The sequence below is a fragment of the Dendropsophus ebraccatus genome, unplaced genomic scaffold, assembly GCF_027789765.1.
Source record: "Dendropsophus ebraccatus isolate aDenEbr1 unplaced genomic scaffold, aDenEbr1.pat pat_scaffold_726_ctg1, whole genome shotgun sequence".
NCBI lineage: Eukaryota > Metazoa > Chordata > Amphibia > Anura > Hylidae > Dendropsophus > Dendropsophus ebraccatus.
In genome coordinates, this window is record NW_027210325.1 from 28,329 (window position 1) to 56,116 (window position 27,788).

Genomic DNA, 27,788 nt, shown 5'->3' on the forward strand with positions numbered 1-27,788 from the left:
TCAGATTGGCTACATGACTTTCTTTGGGACAGAAAGCAGCTAAAGTACTGGAAAGCTAGAATTTTAAATTGAAGAAGTTTACAGCTCTCTCGAACTTTCTGGCTCCAGTTGAATTGAGACTTAAAAATGTTCAGAGGATTATATTGGAGATTACATGTACAGACAAAGGGTGACACTTATTAAGTCCGGTGTTTTTTACGCCGGGCTTACAAATGTCCCCGGAGCTCAGAAGATTTATGTAGAGGCGCTTTGCCTGTACATTAATCCCGAGTGCAAGGAGCCCGTCCGTGGCGAAATAAAGTGAAAACCTACGCCAGCTCAAAGTTGGCGTAGGTTCACTATAATTTTTCCCTCTGAAAAATGCTAAATGTGGCTCACGCAGTGGCCGCGCCCCTTCAGCGTGCTGCCGCACCCCCAAAATGCCTCCTCTCCGACCCACTAGCACAGGAGGTGCAGATTGACCCGATGCAAATAAAATATTCGCAAATAGACCATTTGCAAATATTTTTACGACCGATCGAGCCCATCTGCGCCTTACAAAGGCATTTTAGCCTTTTAATAAATTTCCCCCAAAGTGTCAAATGCAGTCTGAATCGTTTCATGCTGATAATGTTTTTATTTGTATAGCGCACACGGATTCCGCAGCACTTTACATAGGTTTTGCCAATTATTGCTCTCGTCCACAATAGGGCTCACAATCACCTATCTGTATCTTTGGGTGCCGGAGAAAAGCCACGCAAACACAGAGGAGAACATACAAACTCTTTGAAGATGTTGCCATTTTATAAGCTGTTCAAGCTCAAATCAGTGTATGTGTAGAAGGCACTAGATAATCAGATTTTTTTCTGAACAAGCAGGTGTAAAGCATCAAGGTTGACAAAATCTATTTGGTACATAAGTCCTGTGCATTGTTTATGTTTAACCCCCTTAGCAACAGAACAAATTTTAATGATCTTTATATCAATACTGTTGATGAAGTTGCCCTAAGTTATGTTACCTTGGTTCCTGGTTGTATGCGTCAGATCTAAATACAAGCACTTAGAGTACCACTTGACACAGAGCACAAAGGGTGCTGTTTTAGAGAATGATTCCTCTTTACTCTCCCTCGTGATGGCCTTATGCCAAATAAGTCTGGGAATAATATGTGTCCCATATGATAAAGTCAGCATGGACCAGCCGACAGAAAATTCCTCCCGAGGGTAAGTGCAGTTGTTATGCCCAATTGACCAGTGTCAAACGTTAGTTCCATGACAATGGGACATAGCTATTAAAAAATTATATTCAAAAGTTTTGGAGAGGTGATACCTCCTTGTATTGTATATAGGAGGTATACACTAGTGTATATACTAGTGAGCCGAAACAGATTGCTTTTTCACCTTTCACAAAGCATGATGTCAATGTACGTCATAGCACTGCCAGGGGGTACAGCGAGAGGTAGCCATCGCGAATTGCTTGCTTGCACTGGCTATTTAACCATTTAAATGCTGTTAAAAAGGCTTTGGTCCTCCGGGTCTGTGGGGACTCTCCATATCCGTCACTCCGGGTCTGTGGGGACTCTCCATATCCGTCACTTCCTGACGGCATCGACTCTAAAGAGCTATGTGGATATAGTCCCGGAGGGTGATAGATCTAATGCAATGTTATTACAGTATAATCAACTGTCGCATTATTATGCCACAAATAAGACCCTCTTGAAGTTCCACAGGCCCCTGTCTCCCTTTGAGGAATCTATGTGTGGCGGGTGCCTTCCCTGGACACGCAGTAAGTATCGTTGATATACGCTCTCTTACTCTCCTCCTCGAGCTCATCGCCCCCGGCTTTTCAGGGGGTTGGGAGCGGGAACTTGCATGTGTGATTTAGCCCAGCTGACTGGGGGAAAATTTACCATTTTTGCCACAAGTCATCGATCTCCGTCAGATATCAGGAAACTAACTATAAGATATTATCCAGGTGTATAGAGTGCCGACGTTCTTTGCACGCATTATACCCTACGGTTCCTGATAGCTGTTGGAGATTGTGAATCGGCACAGGGATCTATGCTCATATCTGGTGGGAGTGCGCTAGGCTCCAGCCATTCTGGTCACAGGTGATTGACTTGATTAAGGTGATCACCTCTGGCCAGTTGCCTTCCGATCCCTTGGTCCTACTGCTATTAAGGCTACCTGGGACCCTGAAGGCCCAAAAGAAATCGCTGATCAGGTTTCTTTTGACAGCGGCGCACGCGGTCATACCCAGACACTGGAGGGACACTGCAGTGCCTACGGTGCTGGAATGGCTGAAGGAGGTGATGATGATCCTTCGGATGGAGGAACTGAGAGCGGAGCTGCTTACCAGTTCGCGGAATACCACAGTTTTGTGGATGCCTTGGGCGACCTTTGTTGAATCTCCTGAGTACTGTAGATACGGGGGTCCCTCCCGTCCGTGATTTGAGTTTCTTGGGAGCTTTGGGTTCTCTATGGGGCTTGGACGGACCACATTGGCAATCTCCCTCTTTCTTCTCTCTGTTTCTTTGTTCTTCTCCTTTTGCTGTTTGCAAGCTTTTCCTCTGGTTCTTCCTGATGTGCTAATATAACACCTAGCAGGTTCTGTATGGCAGCTCTCGTTCGCTCGGCCTCTTCTTGGACTCTACTGTTAGCTTATTTTACTTTAGCACTTTGGTTACTGTCTAGATTACGGATAGTTGGCCCCACCCGCTGTACATTGCGTTTTGGTCTTGATTGTACTTACCTGCGTGTCACGTGCATTATGTCCTATGTTTGGATTTCCATGTGTGTGCACTTCTTTTTCTAAATAAAAACCGTTGAATAAGAAAAAAAGGCTTTGGTCATAAACTGTGGTGATCAGCCTCCCTCGATGGGGACTTCTAATTACTGTGTGCAAAAATTAACAAACTTTTTTTCATTAATAAAAAGAATCCCCTATCCTAATAAAAATTAAAATCACTCCCCTTTCCCGTTTTATAGCTAAAAATAAATAAATAAACATATTTGGTATTGCCGCATGCGTAATTGCCCGAAGTATTAAATTATCACATTCCTGATCTTGCATGCTAAATGGCGTAATCACAAAAACCCACCAGAGTGCAAAATTGTTGATTTTTTTTGCCACATCAAATCCAGAAAAATTGTAATAAAGAAAGCCAGCTACAGATCATCGCGCAAAACATTACACCTCACTTAGCCCTATAGACCAATAAATAAAAGAGTTATAAGGATGGTAGTGGAGCAATTTTAGGAAAGGAACATTTATTTAGTTTTTTGAAGAGGTTTTGATTTTTTAAGAGCCATCAAATAAAATAAAAGTTGTACAAGTTGCCTATTGTTGTAATTGTACGCACTTTAGGAACATAAGTAACATGTCAGTTTTACCATAGGATGAATGGTGTAAACACAAAATCCCCCCAAATATAAAAAAAAAAAAAAAAAGTTTTATTTTACATTTCACTGCGCAAATAATTTTTTCCCGATTTCGCAGCATATTTTATGGAAAAATTAAGTTGCCATTGCAAAGTAAAATTAGTGGCACAAAAAATATGGGGCCGTAGGTGAAAAAAAGGAAGTGCTATGACCTTTTAAACACAAGGAGGAAAAAACTAATTAGCCCGGTCATGAAGGGGTTAAAAGACACAACCGGTAAGGTTTTACTCTAATCTAACTAATCACCATCCTGGGCACGTGGGGGTAGTGAGTAATCCCTGTGGGGATAAGTGCTATACATCTGTACTTTGAATGCTTATTGTGATGGCTATTTTGATGGCGACCTAGTGGACATATGTTTATCAATTTTGTTTACACTAGTCGATTGAATAATAATTTGTGTCTGAAATTATACAGTGCTAGATACCCACCAGGTATAGCTATCAACTGAGTGAATTAGGTACTGCAGATAACTCATGCTATATCAGTATTTGCACTGTCAGCACTTGTAATCAGCCGTTTGTCAGCTTGTATATATTTGTATATAGTATCATCAGACATCATTGGTGCATGATACTTATGGTCTAATATTTTTGCCGCACAAGCATGGGTGTGGGACCTGTCGCTCCAGGTGTTTATCGGAGGCCGGGTCGGGCTGTGTACCCTATATGCATGCACCGTATGCACATCAGTACAATCCCCACTCAAGTATCACACATCTTTTTATCTTTATCGAATACAACCATTCTACTTACAACTTTAATATTAACCATTGTGTTATGTGAAAGTCTCCTGATGATCCCAGGCACAGATCTGGGTGAAACGCGCAGAGACTAATACAGAGACATAAGTGTGTAATTATCATTGCCTTAGCCTGGTTCTATGTACAGTTATCTGGGTAGACTAACCCGCTGTGAACCAGTCTACTGAAAGGCTAAAACCTTGGATTTGTTGTGTAGTGCCTACTCTTTTGTGTGTAGAACACAATGTTTTATTCGTGATTTTAATGTATATCCAATAAAAGTTATATTTTATACGTGATTCTGGGATACACTTTATATTTGTCACGTATTTAGACCCCCTTTTTTTGCACACCAATATTGGGTGGTGCAACTGTGATTTAATCTAACGGATGGTACTAGCGGCTTGGTGGGGTAGATTGGTGGATACAGAGTGGCTTTAAAGGGGTATTCCCCCCAAGAGCTAAAAAAATGAAATGCTCCCAAACCTAGCTGGTCTTACTCGCCAAGTCCCCCTGAGTATTTTGAGCCGTCTCCTGTTTTTCTAGTTGCTGTCGTTCCTGGGTTAAAAGTTTTTCTGAGAGCCATCTATAACCAAGATAGGAAACTACATTTCCCATCATGCATTGCTTCTCCCTGATTGGACCCTTTGTACCCGCCCCCTTTGCTTTCTTCCTGCCCACTGCCAACAGGACTGTGTTTACTAAGCAACAAAACACACAGTGATCATAGGGGGGTCACTTGCTGCAAAGGAGATATTCCCAAAATTAATTTTCTCTGCAGCAGGCTGTGAAGGCTGTGAGTGACGGCGCACGCTACTTCAGCTCAGGGCCGGATCCCCGGGCTGGAGTAGCAGGCGAAGGATGGCTGATCTCTGGGGATTGTGAGTAACGGGACCGGATCTCCTGGATAATGAACTTTGTCCCCCTGTGAGACCCAAGTACCGGCGGGAGAAGGAGCTTGCCGAGTCAATGCATACAGAAGCGTCTCTCACCAGATCAGCGGTGCGGCTTTCAGCAGTGACCCGGCAAGCTCTGGCCCCGTCACTCACAGCCCCCCCTGAACCCGGCACTCACCCGCGGCCCGCAGCCCCCCCCTTGACTCACTGACTGGCCCGTGGCTAACACCCCCCCCGGGACATGTGGGTGTTATATTAGCCCGTGGATGACAGAACTGCGCTGCATCCAACCCCCGCACCCGGAACTCACCCGCTACTCCAGCCACGCCGATTCAGGTGATCCGCCGCAGTCACTCACAGCGCCCACGGAGCGGGCGCCGTCGCTTACAGCCTGCTGCAGGAGACGTAATAAACTTTGTCCTCCAGTGAGAGCCGAGTACCAGAGACGGTGCTTGCCGGGTTACTGCTGAAAGCCGCACCGCTGATCTAGTGAGAGACGTTTCTGTATGCAGTGACTCGGCAATCTCCGTCTCCCGCCGGTACTCGGCTCTCACAGGAGGACAAAGTTCATTACGTCTCCTGCAGCAGGCTGTGAGCGACGGCGCCCGCTCCGTGAGGGCTGTGAGTGACGGCGCCGGATCCCCTGAATCGGCGTGGCTGAAGTAGCGGGTGAGTTCCGGGTGCGGGGGTTGGATGCAGTGCAGTTCTGTCATCCACGGGCTAATATTACACACACTGCCCGGGGGGGGATGCAGGGGTGGTTGCTAGCCACGGGCCAGTCAGTGAATCAAGGGGGGGGAGGCTGCGGGCCGCGGGTGAGTGCCGGGTTCAGGATGCCAATGGTGATGCCACCGCCGTCCAGCAGGTGAACAGCAGCAGCAGCTGTAACTGTCTCACTATCCTCCTTCACTTCAGTGAGACGGGTTAGAAGCGCTAACCCGGCCCATTGAAGAGAGGGAGGACACGTGATGCCGACTCCGAGGGTGGGGGTCAGGAGCAGGGAGCGTGTCGGGTTGGATTGCGAGTTGATGATTCTATGCATTCGGTGGGGATAAGTTCATCTAGATAACAGCAAAACTGTGCAAAATCCATAATAACTTTATATTGGAAAGATGGAAAGCTACGGGTGGGCAACGTAATAATGCAAAAATAATTTTGGGGGAATACCCCTTTAATGGCTGTGGTTTTAGTTATTTTGACGGCACACCAAATTTACACTGTTATACAAGCTGTACTCTGACTATTTCACATTGTATCCAACTCATATCTTCACTGATGTCCCATGAAAAGAGATAAGAAAATATTTACAAAAATGTGAGATACTGTGCAAAACCTAATGCAAAGCCTAAAAATCATCTGCAGCAGGAGCATAAAAGCCATAATGAAAGTGTAGTAAGCAATCCAAACTGAGTACAAAGCCCTGGGCTGACATCTCTTAGGGCAGTATTACATGGGCTGATGAAGGCCCAATAATAAATGTAAACGATCTCCGATCTGCTAGATCGGCGCTCGTTTACTGGGCCTATTACATGGCCCGATTATAGTTTAACAAGAGCTGCAGGGAAATCGTTACCGATGTCCTTGCAGCTCTTGCTTTTACTTTATATATTACCTGTCCAGGCTGCAGGGCTCCTCTTGTGGTCTTCTCCCCGGGTCCCGCGTGCTCCAACTTCAGAGCGGCCTGTCTGAGCTGACAGGCTGCTCAGCCAAACACTGGCCGCGGCGGTCCTGGCCAGTGATTGGCTGAGTGGCCTGTCAGCTCAGACAGGCCGCTCTGAAACTGGAGTGCGGCACCCGGGGAGTAGAAGACCGCAAGAGGAGCCCTGCAGCCTGAATAGGTAATGTAAATTGTCAGTCGCCGACCGCGCACCGCTATTACACATAGCGATGCACGGTTGGTGCCCAACAATTATAGGTTCAAACCCATATCAACGATCAGCTGATGATCGTTGTCATCGGCTGATCGTTGTATTTATTACACGGAGCAATAATCGTCTAAATCGTAATTTGGCTTATTATCGTTCCGTCTAATAGTACCCTTACAGAGCTGTGTCTCTCTCTATCTGTGTCCCCAGACACTACACCTTATATCCGCCTCATCCCCCCTTTCCATAGAGTTGCTTTGCTTGTAACTTCGTCCCTGAGCTAGCTACAGGAGGGGACTGATCTGATTTTTGAGAGTGAAAGACAGTTTAGCATGGAAGGTGGAAGAGGGAAGAAGCTTGATAATAGAAGAAGGAAGCATTTTGGAAGACTGGCTCATCCAGTACTTTCTTACTATGTACAATGGTTAGACCATGAGCAAATAAAGCACTTGTGCCTCTTGTGTCACCCCCCAGTCGTAGTCTGTAAGCTCTAGCGAGCAGGTCTCATATCCCCTTTGTATTTGAATTTTTCTAATTTATCAATTTTGTAATATCTAAATGTAACTTCTGTGCTGTATGTATTCAAAAAAACACAGCGGAGTCTGTTGGTGCTGTACAAATAAATAATAATATTATCATTATTATTATATATTAAGAGTTTCTTACATTCACTTGTACTATTGATCTGTGCAGAGTATGTTAAATGATTTTCAAGCTCAATCTGATGCAGTGTGGCAGTCTTGGTCTGATATATTTGACCTCATCACCCTGACTGGACGTTAGAATACTGTTTCTCCTACGTTTCTAGTATAAGTGGCATTTAGCCCTGTTTTTGAAGGTAGACTCAGTTACTTATCGTGCACAGTCTCCTGTGTTGCTTTTCAAATTTAGTGCTAACTCATATACAGACTTTTTGTTTATTTTGCAAACTATGACATTTGTCTATTTGATAAGTCACAGAAGTCCACTTATGTAACTATCAAGGGATCCCTACCCCACTATTTTAGTATGACCCTGTAGTCAAATATATTTATAATAAAAATGAATGTCTGTCTGTCCATCTGTCCTCTATATACTTTTGAATGCCTGAACTCTTTGACCCCAAATTTGGCAGGCAGATACATTGGGTGCCAGGAAAGGTTAGAGCAAAGGTCCTGTCCTTGTACAGGAGAGGAGGGGGATGGGGAGGACCACCCCATAGAAATGAATGGGAGAATCTCCACACTGCACACACAGGTGACATCATTAAAGGGGTTATCCAGCGCTACAAAAACACGGCCACTTTCTCCCTACTGTTGTCTCCAGTTTGGGTGGAGTTTTGAAACTCAGTTCCATTGAAGTAAATGGAGCTTAATTGCAAACCGCACCTGAACTGGAGACAACAGTAGAGGGAAAAGTGGCCATGTTTTTGTAGTGCTGGATAACCCCTTTAAAGCTGCATGTCTTCCCAGCAATGCACAGGTGAGGTAGCTAGCCTCAGCCAGACATCAATGTTCAGATTCAAAGAATTGCAATCATAAATATGGCAGCCTGCTGGTGGCTCACAAGGAGAGAGTTGGAGAAAAACAGACCCAAACAAATAAATGGTGGTGTGTTCTGGAGATTTTTCACAAAGATGATGTTAGTGTCTGGCCACACCCCGTTCCTATCACACACACAATATTGGTAATTGGGAAGATATACTGAAGCCTAAGCAACCAATATGATTACTACTTTCATTTTTAAAGGAAGACAGAATCAGATTTTTTGCTAGGGGCAGCTGCCTTAAAACAGACGCACAGAAATAAATGGTAGAGGGTTTTAGAGATCAGATTTGACCTCCCAAAAATGTCAGTCTCTGACCATGCACACAATAATATTAGTTTGGAAGGGACAAATCTACACTTTATACCTGGGCAGTGCTGAGTACATTTTCCAGTAGAACATAAATCACTATTTACTTAGGACCACAGTAGCACATGAAGAAAGTAAAATACAACTTTTTATAGATAAATATAAAAGCTCACGGTCTACAGATAACATATAACAAGGCACATATATCAAAACAACATGCCCAAATTAGTGCACATATAAAAAATATCTTCAGCAGCACATGGAAGGGTAGTAGTTGTGTCCTGCTCATGGTGACTGATGTATCTCCCCCTGCCTTTTACAAACAAAGGACAATTGAAGTTATAGGTGCAGTTAGTGCAAAAACACACCATACGACAATATTAAAAGCAATAATTGAACATATAATGCATTTTTCTCAAAAACGGGTTCATCAGGGAACAATTTTGCAACATGTGTAAGAGATGATGTGCCGACCATTTGAGCTTCTTAAGATAGTATATACATAGAATATGCCTCTTATTAGATTAGGACCTACTGGGTATCAGACAGATGCATGGCTATATTTATATATTCGCACTTAAAGTGTCACTGTTGTTATAACTTTCAAAATCTGAATCAGGTATGTTTTTCATTATCATCGGAAACATGACCCTTCCTATGTTTAGACTCTTTCAAAAAATAAAAGAAACTAAATACAGGAAGTCATGGTCATCTGCTCACAGGAAAGGTATCAATTATTTGATGGATAGACGCATTGAACTTTGACACACTGTACGGGCCAGGACTTTTGCATGCGTTTAGTCTCTTTTTTTCAGCCAGCACAAGACTAAAAATACATATAATAAATGTAACTTTCAAACATGCTTTATTTCACATCTACAGTTGAATGTTGATTTAGATTTTGAAAGTTATAACAACAGTGACACTTTAACGTATTTCACATTATTGCTTCACTGCAGTACAATGGATGTGACATGTCTTTCAATATGTTCTATGGCCTATTTTTTTTTTTTTTTTAATATAATTTACTACAGAACCTTCAGTGGGGTTCAGCTAGGGCTTTCCTTACTGGCAGGGCATTGAATTAAACCTAAAAAAGAGGGGGACCCTCATTCATTAAAGGACACTATTTTTATATTAATTTTTTTGTATTAAAACACACCATTAATTTCAGCAATATAAGGCTGGGTTCACACTACGTATATTTCAGTCAGTATTGTGGTCCTTATATTGCAACCAAAACCAGGAGTGGATTAAAAATACAGAAAGGCTCTGTCCACACAATGTTGAAATTGAGTGGATGGCCGCCATATAACAGTAAATAACTGCCATTATTTCAATATAACAGCCGTTGTTTTAAAATAACAGCAAATATCTGCCACTAAATGGCGGCCATCCACTCAATTTAAACACAGTGTGAACAGAGCCTTTCTGTGTTTTCAATCCACTCCTGGTTTTGGTTGCAATATGAGGACTATACGTAGTGTGAACCCAGCCTAAAAGTAGTACAGCTGATCAAACCATAATAAAAGTGTCACACAAGTTTTTAGTGGCCGCTTTAGAACAGCGTATTCTAACTTTACTGAAATTCCCTTTTATACATGTTTAACTTTGTCGTTTGAAGGCAGTGAACCGGTTCATGCAAAGACTGGAGAAAAGCTGCAAGTAACCTGGGAAAAAATGAGCAAATCCAAGCACAATGGAGTAGACCCAGAGGAAATGGTAGAGAAATATGGCATAGACACCACTCGTCTGTATCTGCTGTTTGCTGCCCCTCCAGAGCAAGACATATTATGGGATATGAAGAGTATGTAAGCTTCTGTTTCTATATTTATATTCAGGTGCATGTTCGTCTAGGGTTGCTGCACGTTAGTCTCCCCTATCCTCCATTACTTCACCTATAGTCACCCCTGTTACTGCACCTGATAGTTGTACCTGTCCCCTGTGGCTGTATCTGATCTTTGCTCATGTTAGTGTACCTAACTGTTTCTACTGTTAGGGTACCTGATTGTCTACTCTGTTATTGCATATTAACCTTGTTGCAAAACTTGTAATCACTATAACATCCTAAAAAGTAAAAGGACTTTTTCAATAGACATATTGTAAATATGAATTATCTAATTTGTGTTTTGTGACTACCTGTTACATGCAGAGAATTTCAAACCTAGAAAAATGCAAATGTTTTAATGAATTCAATGAATTATATTTGGAGTTTTTCAGAAAGAAAGGCTTAATGTTTCAACCAAAATATACTACTAGCATTTAGTACATTTTGTCACAAGAAATCAATTTCCGAATAACTTAAATTTAAATTTTTAAGTTATTAGCACATAAATTAAGACTGTTCAGATTTTATAATAAATTTGGCCTATCCTGAGACCCCCCCTGTGAGACAGAGGAGATTTGCAGCAAAGAGCAGCTCTTGGGAACCTAGCATATTTATTCTACTTTTGTGTTGTTTCACAGCTGATGCAATACCTGGTGTTCAAAGGTGGCAGTCTCGTGTGTGGGCACTAACAAGCAAGTTTATTGAAGCCCGAAATGCGTCAGTAACACCAAATCCTCAAGTGCTGAGCAAGAATGAAATAGCGGAAACCAAAAAAATCTGGCAACATCGGAATCTTACTGTGTCTGAGGTAATTTAATTTATTATTGTTTAGGCTCTCACATTAGTTCTTTTGTAGGTCTCATGAACTTTTTTTATGGTGCTCTGGTTACATTTTTGGTTGTTACTGCACCATTAACCCCCAGTTGCTAAATCTGGCACTATACCTGCTTAGGTGTTATTTTGTGGTGTTTGTATGAGATGTCTAGTGAAGTTAAACATATAGGTGTACCCCTGTTATTTCCTATTTCTGGTAGGTGTACTTTTGTCTTGGAGACCAGAATCACCGAAAATAAACAATAACACTGTCAATCTGCAACAAATCCACAGAATCTCAAAAAATATCAGAACATATAGATCATAACTTGTAACCTTTTTTCAGTGATAGAACATTATCATGGAAACTTCATATGGATTCAGTTCAACACTTATACCAATATCTAAATCATAACTGACTGACTTAAAGGGGTCATGCCATGGTTAAATGTTGTTCACCCTGTGAACCCAGCCAACGTTTAATAAGTCTTCAATTGAATTTCTGTAAAATAAAAGTTCCAATGTTTAGCTATTGTTCCAGTAGCAAGGGTCAAGAGACTGGACATGTGAGACCATCACCTGCAGCACTTTAAATAAATATTTTGTAAGGGAATCAAAAGAACACCATAGGGTGGACTAAAAAGTATTCACTAGCAATATGTACACACAGGAACATTCTAAGCACAACATAATAGATTGATCAGTTTGCTCATGGACTGGGCTTTCCCAAGATTAAATAGTATGCCCTATCCACAGGGTCTCCTCCAGTTACGTGAACAGAGTTAGGGTACCTTCACACACAACGGTTCCGCAGCGGATTTTACGATGTGAATTATCTGTGAAATCCTCTGCGGATCCCTTGTCATTAATTTTGAATGAGAAGACATACTTGAGATTGACATCCCGTTTCGAGTATGTAAATGTTGCCCGTTAACCCCTCGCCGGCTGGAGCATACATTACTTACTCCATTCTCTGGCTTGCTTCAGGGGGCTCCCAATGTCTGCACTTTCCGCTCAGCCAATCAGTGGCTGCGGCAGGGCAGCGCACTGATTGGCTAAGCGGGAAGTCCAGCCAGGAACCCCCGAAGCATGGAGCAGGTACAGTATGCTCTGGCCAGCTCCGGGGGGTTATTGGGCGGCATTTAGATACTCGCAGCGGGGGATGTCAATTCAAAATATCTCATTTAAAATCAATGACAAGGGATCCGCAGTGGATTTTGCAGCGTAAAATCTGCTGCGGATTTGTTGTGTGTGAAGCTACCCATTAAGACAAACTATCAGCATCTAACCTGATATTTCCCGATAGGGCATCGGGTGCTAAGAATGAAGATGACTTTCTTACCTTTATCCGCTGCTCTGTTTCTATGACATTAGGAGTTAAAAGTCTGTCATGATATATAAAAAGGAAAAAAAAAAGTGCAAATATATAATTCATGCCGTCCTTCTGTATATTGTCAGTTTTGAATTAAATATTGCAGATCCTTCTGGCCATTTAGTGCCCTATTACACTGCTGATGAGTCTGCATTTTAGTCTGGGTGTCCTTTTTTAATAAACGACATTTTCCCTAGGCCAGAAGATCAGATAGTATACTCAGCTGCAGCAGTGTACAGGGGTGTGTACACGGGCTTTTTCTAGAGACAGAGCCTTGACTGCAGTTTCCAGTAAGTAAAACATCTAGTGGCTGAATTTATAGCATTGTATTTCATATAGAAAACAGGCTAATATGTGCACTGAGTGCGGTGGTCCTGCCCTCAGTGCCTCATTAGCATAGGGATTAAACTACGGACGGCATGAAAATGGCACCAAGGATGAAGGTAAGAAAATTCTGTTCAACCTCCATAAGACTTCTGAACTCTACTATGTTTAGAAGTCTCATATACAATGAATGGAGCAGTGTCCAAATATGCGCATTGTCACTGTTTTGACACAGCATTCACAGTGGGCAGAAATTACCAACATTTTAATGATTGTTGGGGGTCTGACTTCGACTGATCAGCTAGTTATATCCTTGGTGTATTATACTACACTTCCCTTACAGTGGCTGCTGTATAGGAAATGAATGATCAGCCATAGCTTCAGGTGACCAACAGGTAGTTTTTAGTCCAAAAGGGTTAGTCTTAAAGGACACCGATCACCAAAAAAAGGTTATCACACTCTTACTCCATCCTATTACACCCCGTAACAAACTTTCCAAACGTATATCTATAGTGTGCCTGCCTGCCAGGTATACCCTGAAAACATACTTTTATCAATTCCTTCGCTGTATGCCAGTAGACGTCATCTGGGAATTTCTGCGGGTTTTAATTAGTCCCGAGCTGGGTTTTGCTGTAATCACGCCTCTACGGACATATTTCACAGCTATTTAACAGTCAGTTGCCTAGCAGCCGATGTCTTTGTTTTGGGGGACCCTTGCAGTACAGCGGGGATACATGTCCCCAGAACGAAGATGCTGGCTGCTAGTGACTAGTTGAACCTGTAGAAGTTATATGTGTGTGTTTATCTATCTATCTCCTATCTATCTATCTATCTATCTATCTATCTATCTATCTATCTATCTATCTATCTATCTATCTTGCCCTGTAAGGCTGCTATTTTGTAAGCCAGAGTGAGGACCCTGCCAAATCATAGGGGGGAACCTATTGCAAAAGTGTTACTACCTCTTGTACATGGGTGCATTTATGTGGCGATTGTCTTTTGAATATTTTTGAGAGGAGATCAGAATGCCTGCAGGAATCCCACGCAAACAAAATGATGAAATTATTCACCTCTGTGCAAGAATTAGCCATTCACTGTTAACTTTCACAAATATGAGTTATTCTAAAAAGGCATTTTTGTTTGCGTTGCCTAGGTAACCAGATACTTCACTGAGGATTTCGTTTTCAATGCAGCTATTTCTCAGCTAATGGGTCTAAGCAACCTACTCTTGGTAAGTGCATCTGCTGCCTCCGTTCCTTCTCCTGTGTAAATGTGCGATGTGACCTGTGATCAGTAATAACATGATGAGGTGGCTTCCTCTTCTGTTGCCTAGGCTTAAACAAGACGCATACATTGTTTTGCTTCTGCTTTAGGCTAAAGCAAAGAGCTGGTGGACTTGTACATTGTTCTGCAGTTACATTCTATTACCATCTGCAGATGTTTTCTTTCTCTCTTTCTCAAAGATTTTTTTATATTAAAGCAGAAAAAGAGAGGCTTTTGTCTAGTACCATTAACCCTCATGAATTGCAGTCAAGAGCACATTTCAGTTTAAACAATAGAGAGAAAATAAAAGTTAGATGGGAATAAATAAGTGATTTACAGTCCATGATTCAACAATAGATAGGTCAAGAAACCTCCTTTGCGGGCACCACCAATGTAATCCTAGCTGAGTGCCAGCCACTAAACTCCAAAAAGCATGATACAAAAAACACAGAAATGAGTATAGAAGAACAGGCTGCACCTCAATATGTAATATGCAAAAATATGGATAAGTTTATTTTACACAACCAAAAAATACAAACATTTAAAAACACCTAAAACCAGAAACTAAATCAAGCACAGAGCTAAATGAGGCTCAATGTGCAACCTCACACACCCCCAGAGCAAAAAAAGGGGATAACATAACCCAGAGCTGTCTTATAAATGAGGTTAGTAACCCACAAACAAATAGCACAAAAGATATATGTGTATAAATAAACCAGTGATATTATTGCAATCAATATGCTACTAGAGATCAATAAATTGAATAAGAGGATGAATGCAGGCAATAAGCCAATCACACCGGAAAATCAATAAACAAAAAAACATAGGTATGAACAGATTTGGTATCTCAGAACAGCTCAGGAGGGCGGCAGGAGCAGAGTCCCCACGCGGTCCGTCCTAAGACTTCATCAGGGGTTAAAGGCCACCAGTACGTATGCACTTTTTATAGACCTTACACAGGTTGTGTAATTAGTGTCCGGTCGTTACCAAACACCAAAATGGACTAAGGAGCAGGAGAACATGATTGTGTCTCCCAATGGTCTCGCCTCACCCTCTCACCTCCGTTTCCCGGACGCCAGCTCTATGCTAGATGTTGCTGCGGTTGTTCCGGGTCCGCCGCACGGACAACGCGGATTGCCGGAACTGACATATAGGTCCCATGTTTATCAGACTGTCACATGATCGGGAGTGACGTATAAATCACATTGTACACCGAAACATCACATGGACAATCCTATGTGCATCCTATGTGCATGACACTTGGGTCACGTGACCCATGGGTCAAGTGACACATGGGTCACATGACCGCATGTCCCGCCCCAATGTTGGACACATTCTGTCCAGACCAACACGTGGTGATTGGCTGAAGGCGGTTTGGGGCGGCTGTGCACACAAGCCACACACCTACACGTCACCACCATGATATCAAGCCAGTAACCCGGCACACATTACAATTTTGGTGACGGCACTTAGAAGAATGTTCAATGCTTAACCAATGCCTTGCGCATGCGCTTAAAAATAGTATTAGTCTTACCGGTAAGAAGTTTTCTCCGAAACCTTCACGACAGCACCACAGGAGTTAACTCATGCCCTAGGGACAGGAAAAGCACAAACACGAGAGGTTAAAAGCCCCTCCCCTTCCTGCTAGCACCAGTGCATTATAACAGTTTCTGAGCACCACGTGAGTATTATATTCAACAATACAATATAGGGAGGGATGTTGGTGCCGGCGTGAAGGTTTCGGAGAAAACGTCTTACCGGTAAGACTAATACTATTTTCTCTCCACCACCTTCACAACGGCACCACAGGAGAAATACCAACAATTTCCCCTAGGGCGGGGCCACAGCCTGAAGACCTTTCTTACCAAACCAGGTCTTCACTGAGCTGAAACTGCCAACCACGATGCATGGCAATAGTAGTAGACCAGGTGATAGCTCTGCAATCTGATCTAAAGATGTGTAAGCCTTCTCCACCCAAGAAGTGAACGCAGCCCTGAATGAAAGGGCCTTGATCAATAAAGGTAAAGGTAAGTCCTATACCTATGCTTCCATACAGCATTCCGGATTCCACCAGCTAGAAACTGCTGGAAATCTCTTCAGTATATTCTTCCTCTGGAATTGAATGAAGATCAATCCAGGTGTTACAGGATTCCAGGAACTATATTACAGTTTCCCTACAGTCCAGGAATAAAACTTCCATCCTTAATCATCTTTGGAGTTGATACAGAATGATCATAAGACCAAGAAAGATGTCACTACCACGGAAACAAATTGGGATCGGTGTGAGACTATTCTGTCCCTCTGGAAAAGACAGTAAGAGTCAGGGATAATCAGTGTGCGGGTCTCCGATTCGTCTTATCTAAGATTATGGTCACAGGATGCCTTTCTTGTAGAACAGGAACTTGAGACTGTACTCCAAATAGGTTTTGAAGGAAGAGTATTTAGGTCTTCAAGTACAATGTTAAAATCCCAAGGGAAATGTCGATTAAAGTTAGGATTCCTGTTTAAAAGCGTTTCTCATAAGTTCTAAACACATCTATGATTCATGATAAATATAATGATAAATAGCAGATATATGGATACAATGATTAATTGCAAATGATATATGATAAATGATAAATAGCAGATGATGTATCATATAATGATAGCAGATATATGATAAAATGATAAATAACAGATGATATATGATATAATGAGTAATAGCAGATGATATATGATAAATAGCAGATGATATATCATATAACAATAAATAGCGGATAAGGTTGCAACATGCACCTTAAGAGTGGCCGACTTGAGACCTTCTGATATATCCTAGAAGAGAATGGCCTCATTTTCCTAGACTGTAGGAATCACAGCCTCAGAGAGGCCTCTGCTCCTAAACATAGACTTAGGATTCAGGTCGACATCTTGAGTCTTGACAGATCCGGACGGAACTGGTCCCTGAAGAAGTAGAAGGCGAAGGCTCAAATCCAAAAGTTAAAGAGCCCAGAGGCTCCAGGACCCGTCTCCGTACAAGGCCTGACTACACCTTCTGGCCGAAATGGTACCGGATAATGACAGTCATTTCCACTGTTAGGATTTCCTGTAGTGTCCCAGGAAAGAGCCAAAAGATAAAGGAATGTATACAAGACTGAAAATCAAGGCTGTTCAAGTACATCCACCGCCACTGGAACATCGATTGGAAAGAACTTCTATACCTCTTGTTCTGATAAATCTGCGAACAAATCAGAGGCAGGCCCAATTGAGGGATAAAATCTGGACCTTCCTCCTTAAGACACCATTCACTCATGAAAATGGATTGACTGCTAAGATAAACCATGTGAATCGTAAGATATGCGGCTGTTGGGGATAAATATGTCGCTCCCCTAGGTGAAGATCCAATCTGAATGGATTGAAGTGGATTCTGCTCTGCACTATCCTGGTGTCTCAGATGTGCCACAGCGGTACTGTTGTCCAATAAAATGTGAATTGTTAGATTCCAAATATTATTCGCCTGCTGTAAGGCACCCGACTGGCTGCAGCTCTTTAAGGCCTGAAGACCTTGCTGCTGTCCTTGGAGATAGCAGCAACTGGCCAACGTCTGTGACTAATCTTATCTTAGGAAGAGGGATACAAAGATAACCCCTTCTTCAAGCCATGTAGGCCAGCATATAGAGACCACCAGACCTGTGGAGAAAAAAGGATACCTATGCCTGATTCAGAATGACAAGTCTATTGGTTTATTACAGTAAGAATCTAGAATAAGTCTGATTCTAAGGTGTCACTGGAGAATAAATAGTCATGGATTCCAAATGGACATAGTCTTAAAGTGTAACCAGGCCTCCTACATTGGGAACAGTCTAGTCTTCTCCACCAGAGATACCCAATCTGAGGGGAGAGAGGACATTATTACCTAGGAATCCGGAGGATCCCCAAATATATTTTGGGTGTCTGGGTTGAGATCCGATTACTGATTGTTTATCGGCCACCCCCAGGAATAAAGATCATCACTGGCTGTCGTTATTTTCTGAACAGCTTTTATGTGGAATCTGTCAAAGAAAGAAAACAGACAGGCGGAAATATTTATCCCAAACCGATGAAGGTAGGGAATCAACTTCCCCATAAACTACAGAAGATGCAAAAGGGCTGATGAATCCCGAAGGAGAGAGCACTGCATTGATAATGCTGGACACAACTGCCCATGCAAACTACTACTAAAGACAAGAGTTGAAACATAGTAGAAGCATCTCTTTAAGTCGATTAACGCCCTCATAGCATCCTATAGATTAAGTTGAGTAGTAGACTACATGGATTCCATCTTGAATCCTCTGTATCAGATAAATTTTGATGGGTTCCAGGTTTATACTAAGCCTGTATGTTCCGTTCAGTTACTAAATAAGGAATAGCTGAAAAGTGCCCCTTCTCTAACTCTGGCACTAGGACAGAGGTCACAACACAGGGCTTTATCAGCTTCTAGACACTGTAGAAGAGTCCTGATTAAAGGAGCTGAGAAGGTAGGTGCATTAGGAAACATTTGGGGGGAGAAGATGACTATATTGAAGTCCTGGAGAATAACGTCCAGGATCCAGCTGACTTGGGTGACACACATCCAAGCCTCCTGAACTCCAGAATCTCCCCCCACCTCCAGGATACTGGCCTGGTGTAGTCCTGGGAGGCCTTGGGAGAGGTCCATAGACATCCCTCCTATAATGCTCCTGAATTCTATGGTGCTACATTGAACCCATACTTCTTAACTACTGAAGGTCTATTAGAACAGAAGAATTTCCCAGATACTATCAAGGGCAGACTGAAGACCTTGCATAGAATGGGATTTCAGATTTTTATTTTTTTTTTTGTGTGACTAATGACAGAAAAGGTAGAACCTAATTCCTGGCAACCATATGAACCATCACTGCTGAGGAATCAGCCAAGAAGGCTAAGGAATCGCCACAAAAGAAAAGACACATCAATAATGTGTTCCCGAGGGAACCTATATATATTTATTTATTTTGATGGTCGTCTCTGATTGATTCCCATATGTACTGCACAAGAACACATGATTTTAACAGGTACCTCTGGTACACTGAAAGCTGCTAAAGCCATAAGAAGGTATAGCAATAGGTGTTGCAGCTGCCATATCAAACTTCATTATCTGACGGAACAGATAGGAAGGAAGATGAGGAGAGAAAACAGCGCAGAGGATGACAGTTACATTAAGTTATGCAAGTGTTTAACAGGTGAAATGCAACATCTGATTGGCCAGATCTTCCATCCATTTAAACATTCTCTATAATGATGACATTAAAAACAGGATGTTTTATGTTCTTATTAATAAAGGAGAGAGGCCCGCATAGTAACAGGTAAATCTCCTAAGAGGAGAAGCTCCTTCTCGTAAAATAAAGCTAGGAGCAAAACCTTATCCATACATACATACATATATAAGTTTATATATCACAGTCCTAAGCACCAAGGTCAATACAGCACACTGGTGCCCACACAGAGTAATTATATATCACACTGAAAGGTATAGGGAAGAAGAGAGGGAGATAGAAAACTGGCACAGTCAGAACTATACAAACTGACCCCAGCACTGTCCCCCAAGTGTAGCAGACTTTAGTTGGCACACTTACCCCCAGCAGCGGCAGAGGAGGCTAGTCTGCAGCAGGATTCCTCATAGGTGATGCAGTGGATGAGACCTCAGAAGACTGATGACACAAAACTCTGCAGATTTTCCAAACTTGCGGCCCCGTGTCCTCGGAAGACCAGGAGATTTTGTCTTTTCCGGCACATGGCGTCAGCGTGCTCCCCCCACTGAAGGCACTGCTGAAAGACTAGGCCTCAGGCCTGACCTCCACCGAACGCCCGTACATTGCGGCCGGAAGTAGGCCGCAAACGCCGACCACTAGGCCACAGCGCCTGCCACAGCACGACCAGTCCTGGGACGCGCGTATACAAAGGAGAGGTCCGGAGGTTGCAGCAACGGAAACTCTCTGCGCGCCCCCGCCACGTCAGGGATGGCGCGAGGAGAACCAGCGGGCCATCCCTTACCCCAGATCCGAAGATCAGCCAGCCGCCTCCATGGGAAGGAAGGAGGTTAAACCCCGATCGATCCCTGCTGGTAAGGGGAAATAAATCTTCAAACAGGGGGATCTTCTCATCTTCACCATGGATCCCCCACCTCTCGTGCCTGCCCTACAGGGACAGGAAAAGCACTGGTGCTAGCAGGAAGGGGAGGGGCTTTTAACCTCTTGTGTTTGTGCTTTTCCTGTCCCTAGGGCATGAGTTAACTCCTGTGGTGCCGTCGTGAAGGTGAGGAGAGAAAATATATATATGAACATAATAGTAATAAAATATAATATATAATGTATGATATGATAATCATGCCGGCACCACAAAAGTAGTGATAGTCAAATATAAATATATATCTTATAATAAGAAGTGGCGACATGTGAACGCGCAACCCATACAAACACCCGTCCCCAAAGAATGCCCAACCAATAAGTTGCGCATGCGCTCGAACTTGTATATATATAAACACAAAATCGGCTCCGGCGCAGCAATGATGATACTAATAAAATATGATGATAATATTAGTGCAGCAGTAATTGCATATTCTTAGGATGAAAGATGGTAAAATATGAATATGTGGCCCATATAAACTCTCACCTTAAAAAAAGCATGAAAGAATGTGTATATACAAAAAAAATATATATATATGCATATACACATATGTATCTTCAGTGAAAAAAGAAATTTTTTGTGTTCCTTAATAATGGTTATGCTACTAAATGTAACACACCCCTGAACGTGAAATAGCAATATCACAAAATGATAATTTAGCTTTTTAGTTTTTGACCTTAAGGTCAATCCATGAGCTGCAATTCACATTCCAAAATGCTTACATTATGCTTTTATTCTCCTGTCATAAGTGTCAAAGAGGCTTTTCTTTGCTATTTATGATGCAATTTGTTTAAAATCTTTTAAAGCAATTGGTGTCAGAAAGCTATACAGATTTGTAATTTATATAGAGATGAGCAAAAAAAAGCTCTTTGTTTGATCAGCATTACGCTCATCAAGCCGCTGGCCTTTCATGTCAGGAAAAGCTGGATCCAATCCTGGGAAACTTCTTCCAGTTTCCCAGGATTGGATCAAGCTTTTCCCCGCCACCTGTGGTGGAGCGGCAGATTCCCTCATCTTTAGTTATTTACTTCCATTTAAAAAAACTCAAGTCTTCCAGTACTTATCAGCTGCTACATGTCCTGCAGGAAGTGGTGTACTCTTTCCAGTCTGACACCATGCTCTCTGCTGCCACCTCTGTCCGTGACAGGAACTTTCCAGAGCAGGAGGGGTTTTCTTTAAGGATTTGCTACTGCTCTGGTCATGCCTTGCTGCTGAATAGTTCAATGGGCAGCTGTCAATACCTGTTTATAAATTATTAAGTGAATTTTCAATGCCTGCATGCTTTATTTATGCATTTTCATTGCTTAGAAAACCCTGGCAATGAGAAGCTTACATACTGGGGATTGTACTTTTATAACAGAGTGTCATAGAGTGCAAAAGCAAGTCTACAAATGTGTCTGAACTGAAGCAGTTCTGCCAGGAAGAATTGACAGAAATTCCTCAACAATGGACTGTGTAAAACACTGATAACAACTAGGAGGAGGTAACATGGATGTTCCATAACTTTGTTCCTTCAATAAGTTCAATAACAATTCTGAAACCCTGTTATAAGTTCACCTAGGCTATTTTTTACCCCAATATAACATCTTGATTGTGAACCATAAAATGTGATGGAAGGAAGCAAGTACATTTTTACAAAGCAGGTAATACGAGTGGAAGTCCACAAGTAGCAAGGATTTGGGTGCATAGGCGCTGGTACAGCAAGCTCTAGTAGTACTGGTAAAGAGCACATGATATTAGTAGTAGTAGGTAGTTTAAAACCACGTTTAGGCTATGTTCACACTACGTAAAAGTAGTGTTAAACATTGCCTATTCCTCTATGGGATCCCGGCCGGAGCGTATACACATCGTATACTCTCCAGCCGGGATCCCGTGCGCCTCTGCAAAGAACTGACATGTCAGTTTTCTGCGGCCGCAATTCAGTGAATTGCGGCCGTAGAAACCCATGTCCGTTCACACAATGAAGTGAGCGCCTACTGCCGGTTGCTTCATTGTGTTCTATGGGGAGTTCTGATGCGGGTTCACGCTGATGCGTGATCAGAACACTACGACCATAAAGATTATCCGGCCGGTACTTAAAGCGACTGTACCACCAGGCCCAGGCTGAAGCACCAGAGGCAAGCCGACCCACCCTTAGAGGGAGGAAACCCCCACCCCTCTATGATAGGGTTCCATTGATTCTAATGGAGTCACGTCATGGAGGGTCGGGGGTTTCTTCCCACTGGGGGTGGGTCGGCACGCCTCCAGTGCTTCAGCCTGGGCCTGGTGGTACAGTCACTTTAAGTACCGGCCGGGATGATCTGTGCAGAGACCACAGAGAGCCAGTACCTTCAGGTATTTTTCTGCTGCTTGTTTACAGCCATTTTGCACAAATAATTTAATATAACCTGCATAAATACACTTCCTTCCGCTGCCTCTTTTCTAAAGGACAGAGTAGACATGGTTTTCTATTCATAAAGCACTGGATTTAGAATAAAAAGCTTTCTTCATTGTGTACTGCACCTGGTACCTAAGATTTAATTGTACGTGGGTGAACTCACCAATCTTACAAGTAATTACTATTTTTTTTTTTTCTATTTACCAAAGATTACCAAAATCTAGTACCTAAATTTGTATAACTGTATTTAAAATACACAACATATTTCTGTGGTGGGAGAGGGGTATACACAATGAACCTCCCAATAGCATACTGGCTTAAAGGGAAACTAACAGCGAGTTTGTACATATTAACCTGCTGGTGTGTACCTGTAATCCTTTTTACATTGATTGATTAAATTGAACATTTGAAGAAGAGGCCTATATATTTGGACTTATAATCAGAGGGCCCCCCAATTCTAATGCTTTATTTATAGTGCTAGTCTCCTCATATGGGCCCCTTCAGGCTCCTGGGCCTCGGTGCAACGGCACCCCTATATCTACTCCCCTGACCAGCAGGTTCTTTTGTACAAACCTACTGTTAGTTTCTCTTTGATGATAACCTTTGTCTTACTAAGAGGGAAAAGAGTGTATACAGTAAAGATTATGATGGTAAGGGGTATTGGTGAGTAAAGGACATGAGTGGTGGTTATCAGAATCTGTATAAGAAAATATATTTAAATAAAAGTATTGCCAAAATATATAACTTCCTGTATAATGTTATCACTATTAATATTGGTTTCAGTGAACTTTTGCTTGGTTATCAATGACTTGAAATAGAAAATAGAAGAACAATAAAATTTGAATGTCCTCAGCTCCTCCCTGTCTCCTGAGACAACACATCATCTTCTGATGAACAAATAGAAGTTAAGTTCATCAGCTCACCATCTGAATTGTGCCCAAACGAATGGTGCAGTTTTTCACAGTTAGGAGCACATCGGATAGATATTGCAGGCCGTTTGTGATCCAAAGCTCCATAAAATAGGCTGTATTGTCAAAACATCTAAAAAGTAAATGGTTTAAAAAACAAATTGAGGCATTGTGGCAACTCTTAGCATAACTTTTAGCTCGCAACCTAGTTTCCAAATCTTGTATAATAACTTTATAAGTAGACAAGTCGGAGCAATTGTGGCGAGACCCCATGAATTCTCCAATCGGGAGATTCCTAGTTACATGCGCAGGTTGGCTACTACTTGCATACAACAAGCCTTTGCCCGCGCTTGGCTTCCTTTAAAGGCTAGTGTGTATCTTGCCATTTAGGAAAGATAATTGAACATCCAAAAAAGAAACGGTATTATGCTCAAACTTATAGGTAAACTTAAAGGGAATCTGTCACTAGGTTTATTCCACCTTAGATAAGAGCAGCATAAACTAGTGACAGAAATGCTGAACAGATCGGTGTATTACTTACATCATTCTGTTCGGCCGTTCTCCTAATATGCAGGAGAATAGGATTCTTGCCACACCGCTCCCCCAGCTGCTGATTGACAGCTGACCGCCTATACACAGCATGGATAGATAACTGCCAATCAGCAGCTGGTGGGCGGAGTTTTCTGCTTTATTTGAATATTGAGGACTACAAGGCTTGTGCACATAATGGAGAGGACTACTTATTGTCCATGTTATTGAGGAGGATATCTTCGCATCAGCTGCACAGAACAATGTTAGTGATACATCATTCTGTTCAGTTTCTCTGTCACTTCAAATTATTCAAATTCAAAAGTTCAAATTATTAGCATTGGTGAAACGAACAAAATTGCAAACCTCTTTTTCTTGGCCTGTCCATATTAAGAGGAGGTTGTCTATGTACCTCCTCCCAATATGCCATGTATATACTTGCCAGTGTGGGTGATATAATCCCATGGTTCTAGTAGCTGGAGTAAATTGTCCAGCCAAACACACAAACGTTCTTATAGAGAACCAATCAGGTGCAGAGGTGAGGGAGATGGGGGGAGGCATTTTTGTGGGTTTTCAGAAGTGCATGAAAAACCGGAATGATCAGAAAATCAGCGCTGTATTCAAAGAACTTTTTAAATTTAATTTTTTATTTTTTTTTATTTTCATCTCCACTCACATATTATGATCAAGCATCTTTTATCTTTGAAGTTGATTCCCACAATAAGGAAATTATCCGATACTATCTTACATGGGATATACTGTTTGTGCCTTGTTTTTTGTGCAGGTGGGATTGGCAGTGTCGGCTCTTATCCTCTCTGCCGTTTAGCATTATCTATTTGTGTTACTGCATCATTTTTGTGCAGATACTGCAGTACTGCAATGACACTCCAACATGTGTGAACACAGCCCTAATTTCTCTGTAGACTTTTGCACAATCAGCGAAAGCTGAAACACCTGCTGAGACGAGCAGAATGAGACTAGCAGACACACACAATGTGAGACAGAGGCATGGAATATTTGTCTCCTAATGGGGAAGAGCAGGAGACAATGTGGATTGATACAGAGGCAATTTTTTTTTCACTTCCTGGATTTCCATCAGCGTGGCAGAACCGCACAGATACAGTAATACAATGTATAGACACATCTATATAATTTTTAATGTACTTTTAATAGAAAACAAGTTTTTCTTATCTGGAGTTCCCCTTTAATCATCCCTGAGTGCACATGGTTTTAATCCCTCCTGTCTTTTCCCATTCTGTCTGCAGCAGCTATGGTGAGCGCAATACCTCATCCAGACTTGTGCTGTTTGGGGGCGACCTTCTCCGCCGGCGGTGCTGGCCGGGTTCTGGTGTGGTGTTTTTGGGTCTGGTCCTGTGGCATGGGGTCGCAGGGCCGTCCCATGGCCCCCGTTCCCTGGCTTTGCACGCCTGCGGGGTTGGTAGCCACTGACTGGCACGGTGTGGACTTAGTGTAGGGACCCATGTGTATCAGATACCTGCACGATGGTACATGGGGCAGTATGGCTTGATCAATTCATACACAAAATTCTGATGTGTTTTTTATTTAGCCTAGGGGCACTAGTATCAGCCATAGTTGTGAGGTGCAGCGCTTTTTCTTCCCTGAACCATCCCTATCTTTGCGCCTGTGTCTAAAACTCAATCTCCCTCTGACAGTGGGTGTGGGGTCGGATGGCAGGGATCTGTACATAGACACATCACTAAGCATCTTGTTGACCTCCGTGACATACAGATCCCTGTCTAAGACCACCACCAGGCCAACCTTGCAGAGTGACAAATAATTATATTTTTAAGAGCCACTCTTTCTGCTTTAGTCAGGTTATCTCCACTTGTGTGCAAATGAGACTCATCACATAAAGCTGTGGGCTCTTCCTCCACCCATAGCTGTAACCCTGGAGTTTATAGGATACAGTCCAGGGTTCAGTATGGCTAATCTGTTAGTAGTGTCACGTATGGGATTTTAGGTTAACATTCCACCACATTGTAAGTCCAGGAGAGATTGAATTGACAGTTGCTCATGAAAAAACATTTTCAAGGGGATAATGCCCCATCCTACAACATTCAAATCATTCTAATGACCTGACCTATCACATGATACATTATTAACAACAATTTGTTCCCCTTGTTCAGAACTGTCAGTAAAGTGTCTCTTTACTGTAGTCAAACATAAAAATTTATTTACATCCTGTGGTGTTTCATAGAGATTAAAAGTCTTATTGGAAACAAAGGACAAACAACTAGTCAATACCTTATTTTGGTCCTCAGAATACAAGCTGAAAAGTTGTAGACATCCATACCCATAGGGGTTTCTATCTCCTCTGTCCTCTCCCCCGACCTTTTGGGTGTTTCCTGCCCGCTCTGTGGGTCCTTGCCAGTTTTTTGGAATGTCTCTTTCCTCCTGCTGACGTGATCAGGTGTTGGAGGGCACTGTATTGATAGACCTCAAACGTGCTCTGGAGCGGAAAGTTTTTTAAAATTGTCGTGACCGGTTGGTGGATGGATGCTGTTCCTCTGCTTAATTGCTTAAGCGCTCGTTTAGCAAACACGTGATCATTTTTTTTCTTTAAAACGAAAGGCATTTAGACAAGAAGCTAAGTCGCTCTGAAAAGTCATTTGTAATTATGATGGTAAATATGGTCGTAATTGCATTCTTATATATACTGTGAATGATCGTAATTGCGTCCGTATATATGCTGTGAATGATGAGTGTTTACACGGAAAGACTTACGATTACAATTAACGATTTTGAGGTCAGCTCAAAACATGCAATTGACATCAAATTTTCACTTGTCGTTTGATTGTTGCCACGATTACACCAAAAGATTATTGCTTAAATTTAAATGATTTAACGTTTTTGGACAATAACCGGTTCTAGTAAAAGGCCCTTAAGACTGTAAAAGCAAATAGATTTTTGGAGGTTTCAGAACAGCTTAACATACTTATATGCTTCTTTAGCATGTGTTTTTTCCGTCTTTTTTTCTTTTTGCCTGATGTCTCAAAGCACCCCTTTAAGTGGGGACCAGAAGGCACATAATAAGGGTCTTTTCCTAATTTTGTGGATTTAAAATGAACACATTTTTAGTAGCTACAATTTTTAACAAGGTCAATCAACAAATCAGACGTTTAGTACGTTTGACCAGGGCCGTTTCTAGGTAGTTTTGACTACAGGGCGAATCTTGCTAAAAGCGCCACCATTTTCAACTGAAACAAAAAAAAAGTCAGTGACTCACAGGTGACGTCTTCTTTGATCTGAGGCGTCATTTTCCTTTCCCTTTCCATCTGGCCCAGGCCTCCATGATGATTTCTTGCAGCTACAATTCGTCTCTTCTGAACCTGCCAGACAAACATCTTAGGCTCCACACTTTTACAACAGCTTCCCCTTTTTATGACGTCTGTGCTCTGCCCCATAGTAATAACCCCTGTGCTGTCTCTATAGAAATAATCTTC

General features: G+C 42.2%; 1 pseudogene; it reads left to right on the forward strand.

Moving 5' to 3' along the window:
• LOC138779373 (leucine--tRNA ligase, mitochondrial-like) overlaps nucleotides 1-27,788 on the forward strand; it is a 73,240-nt pseudogene that overhangs the window by 25,918 nt on the left and 19,534 nt on the right.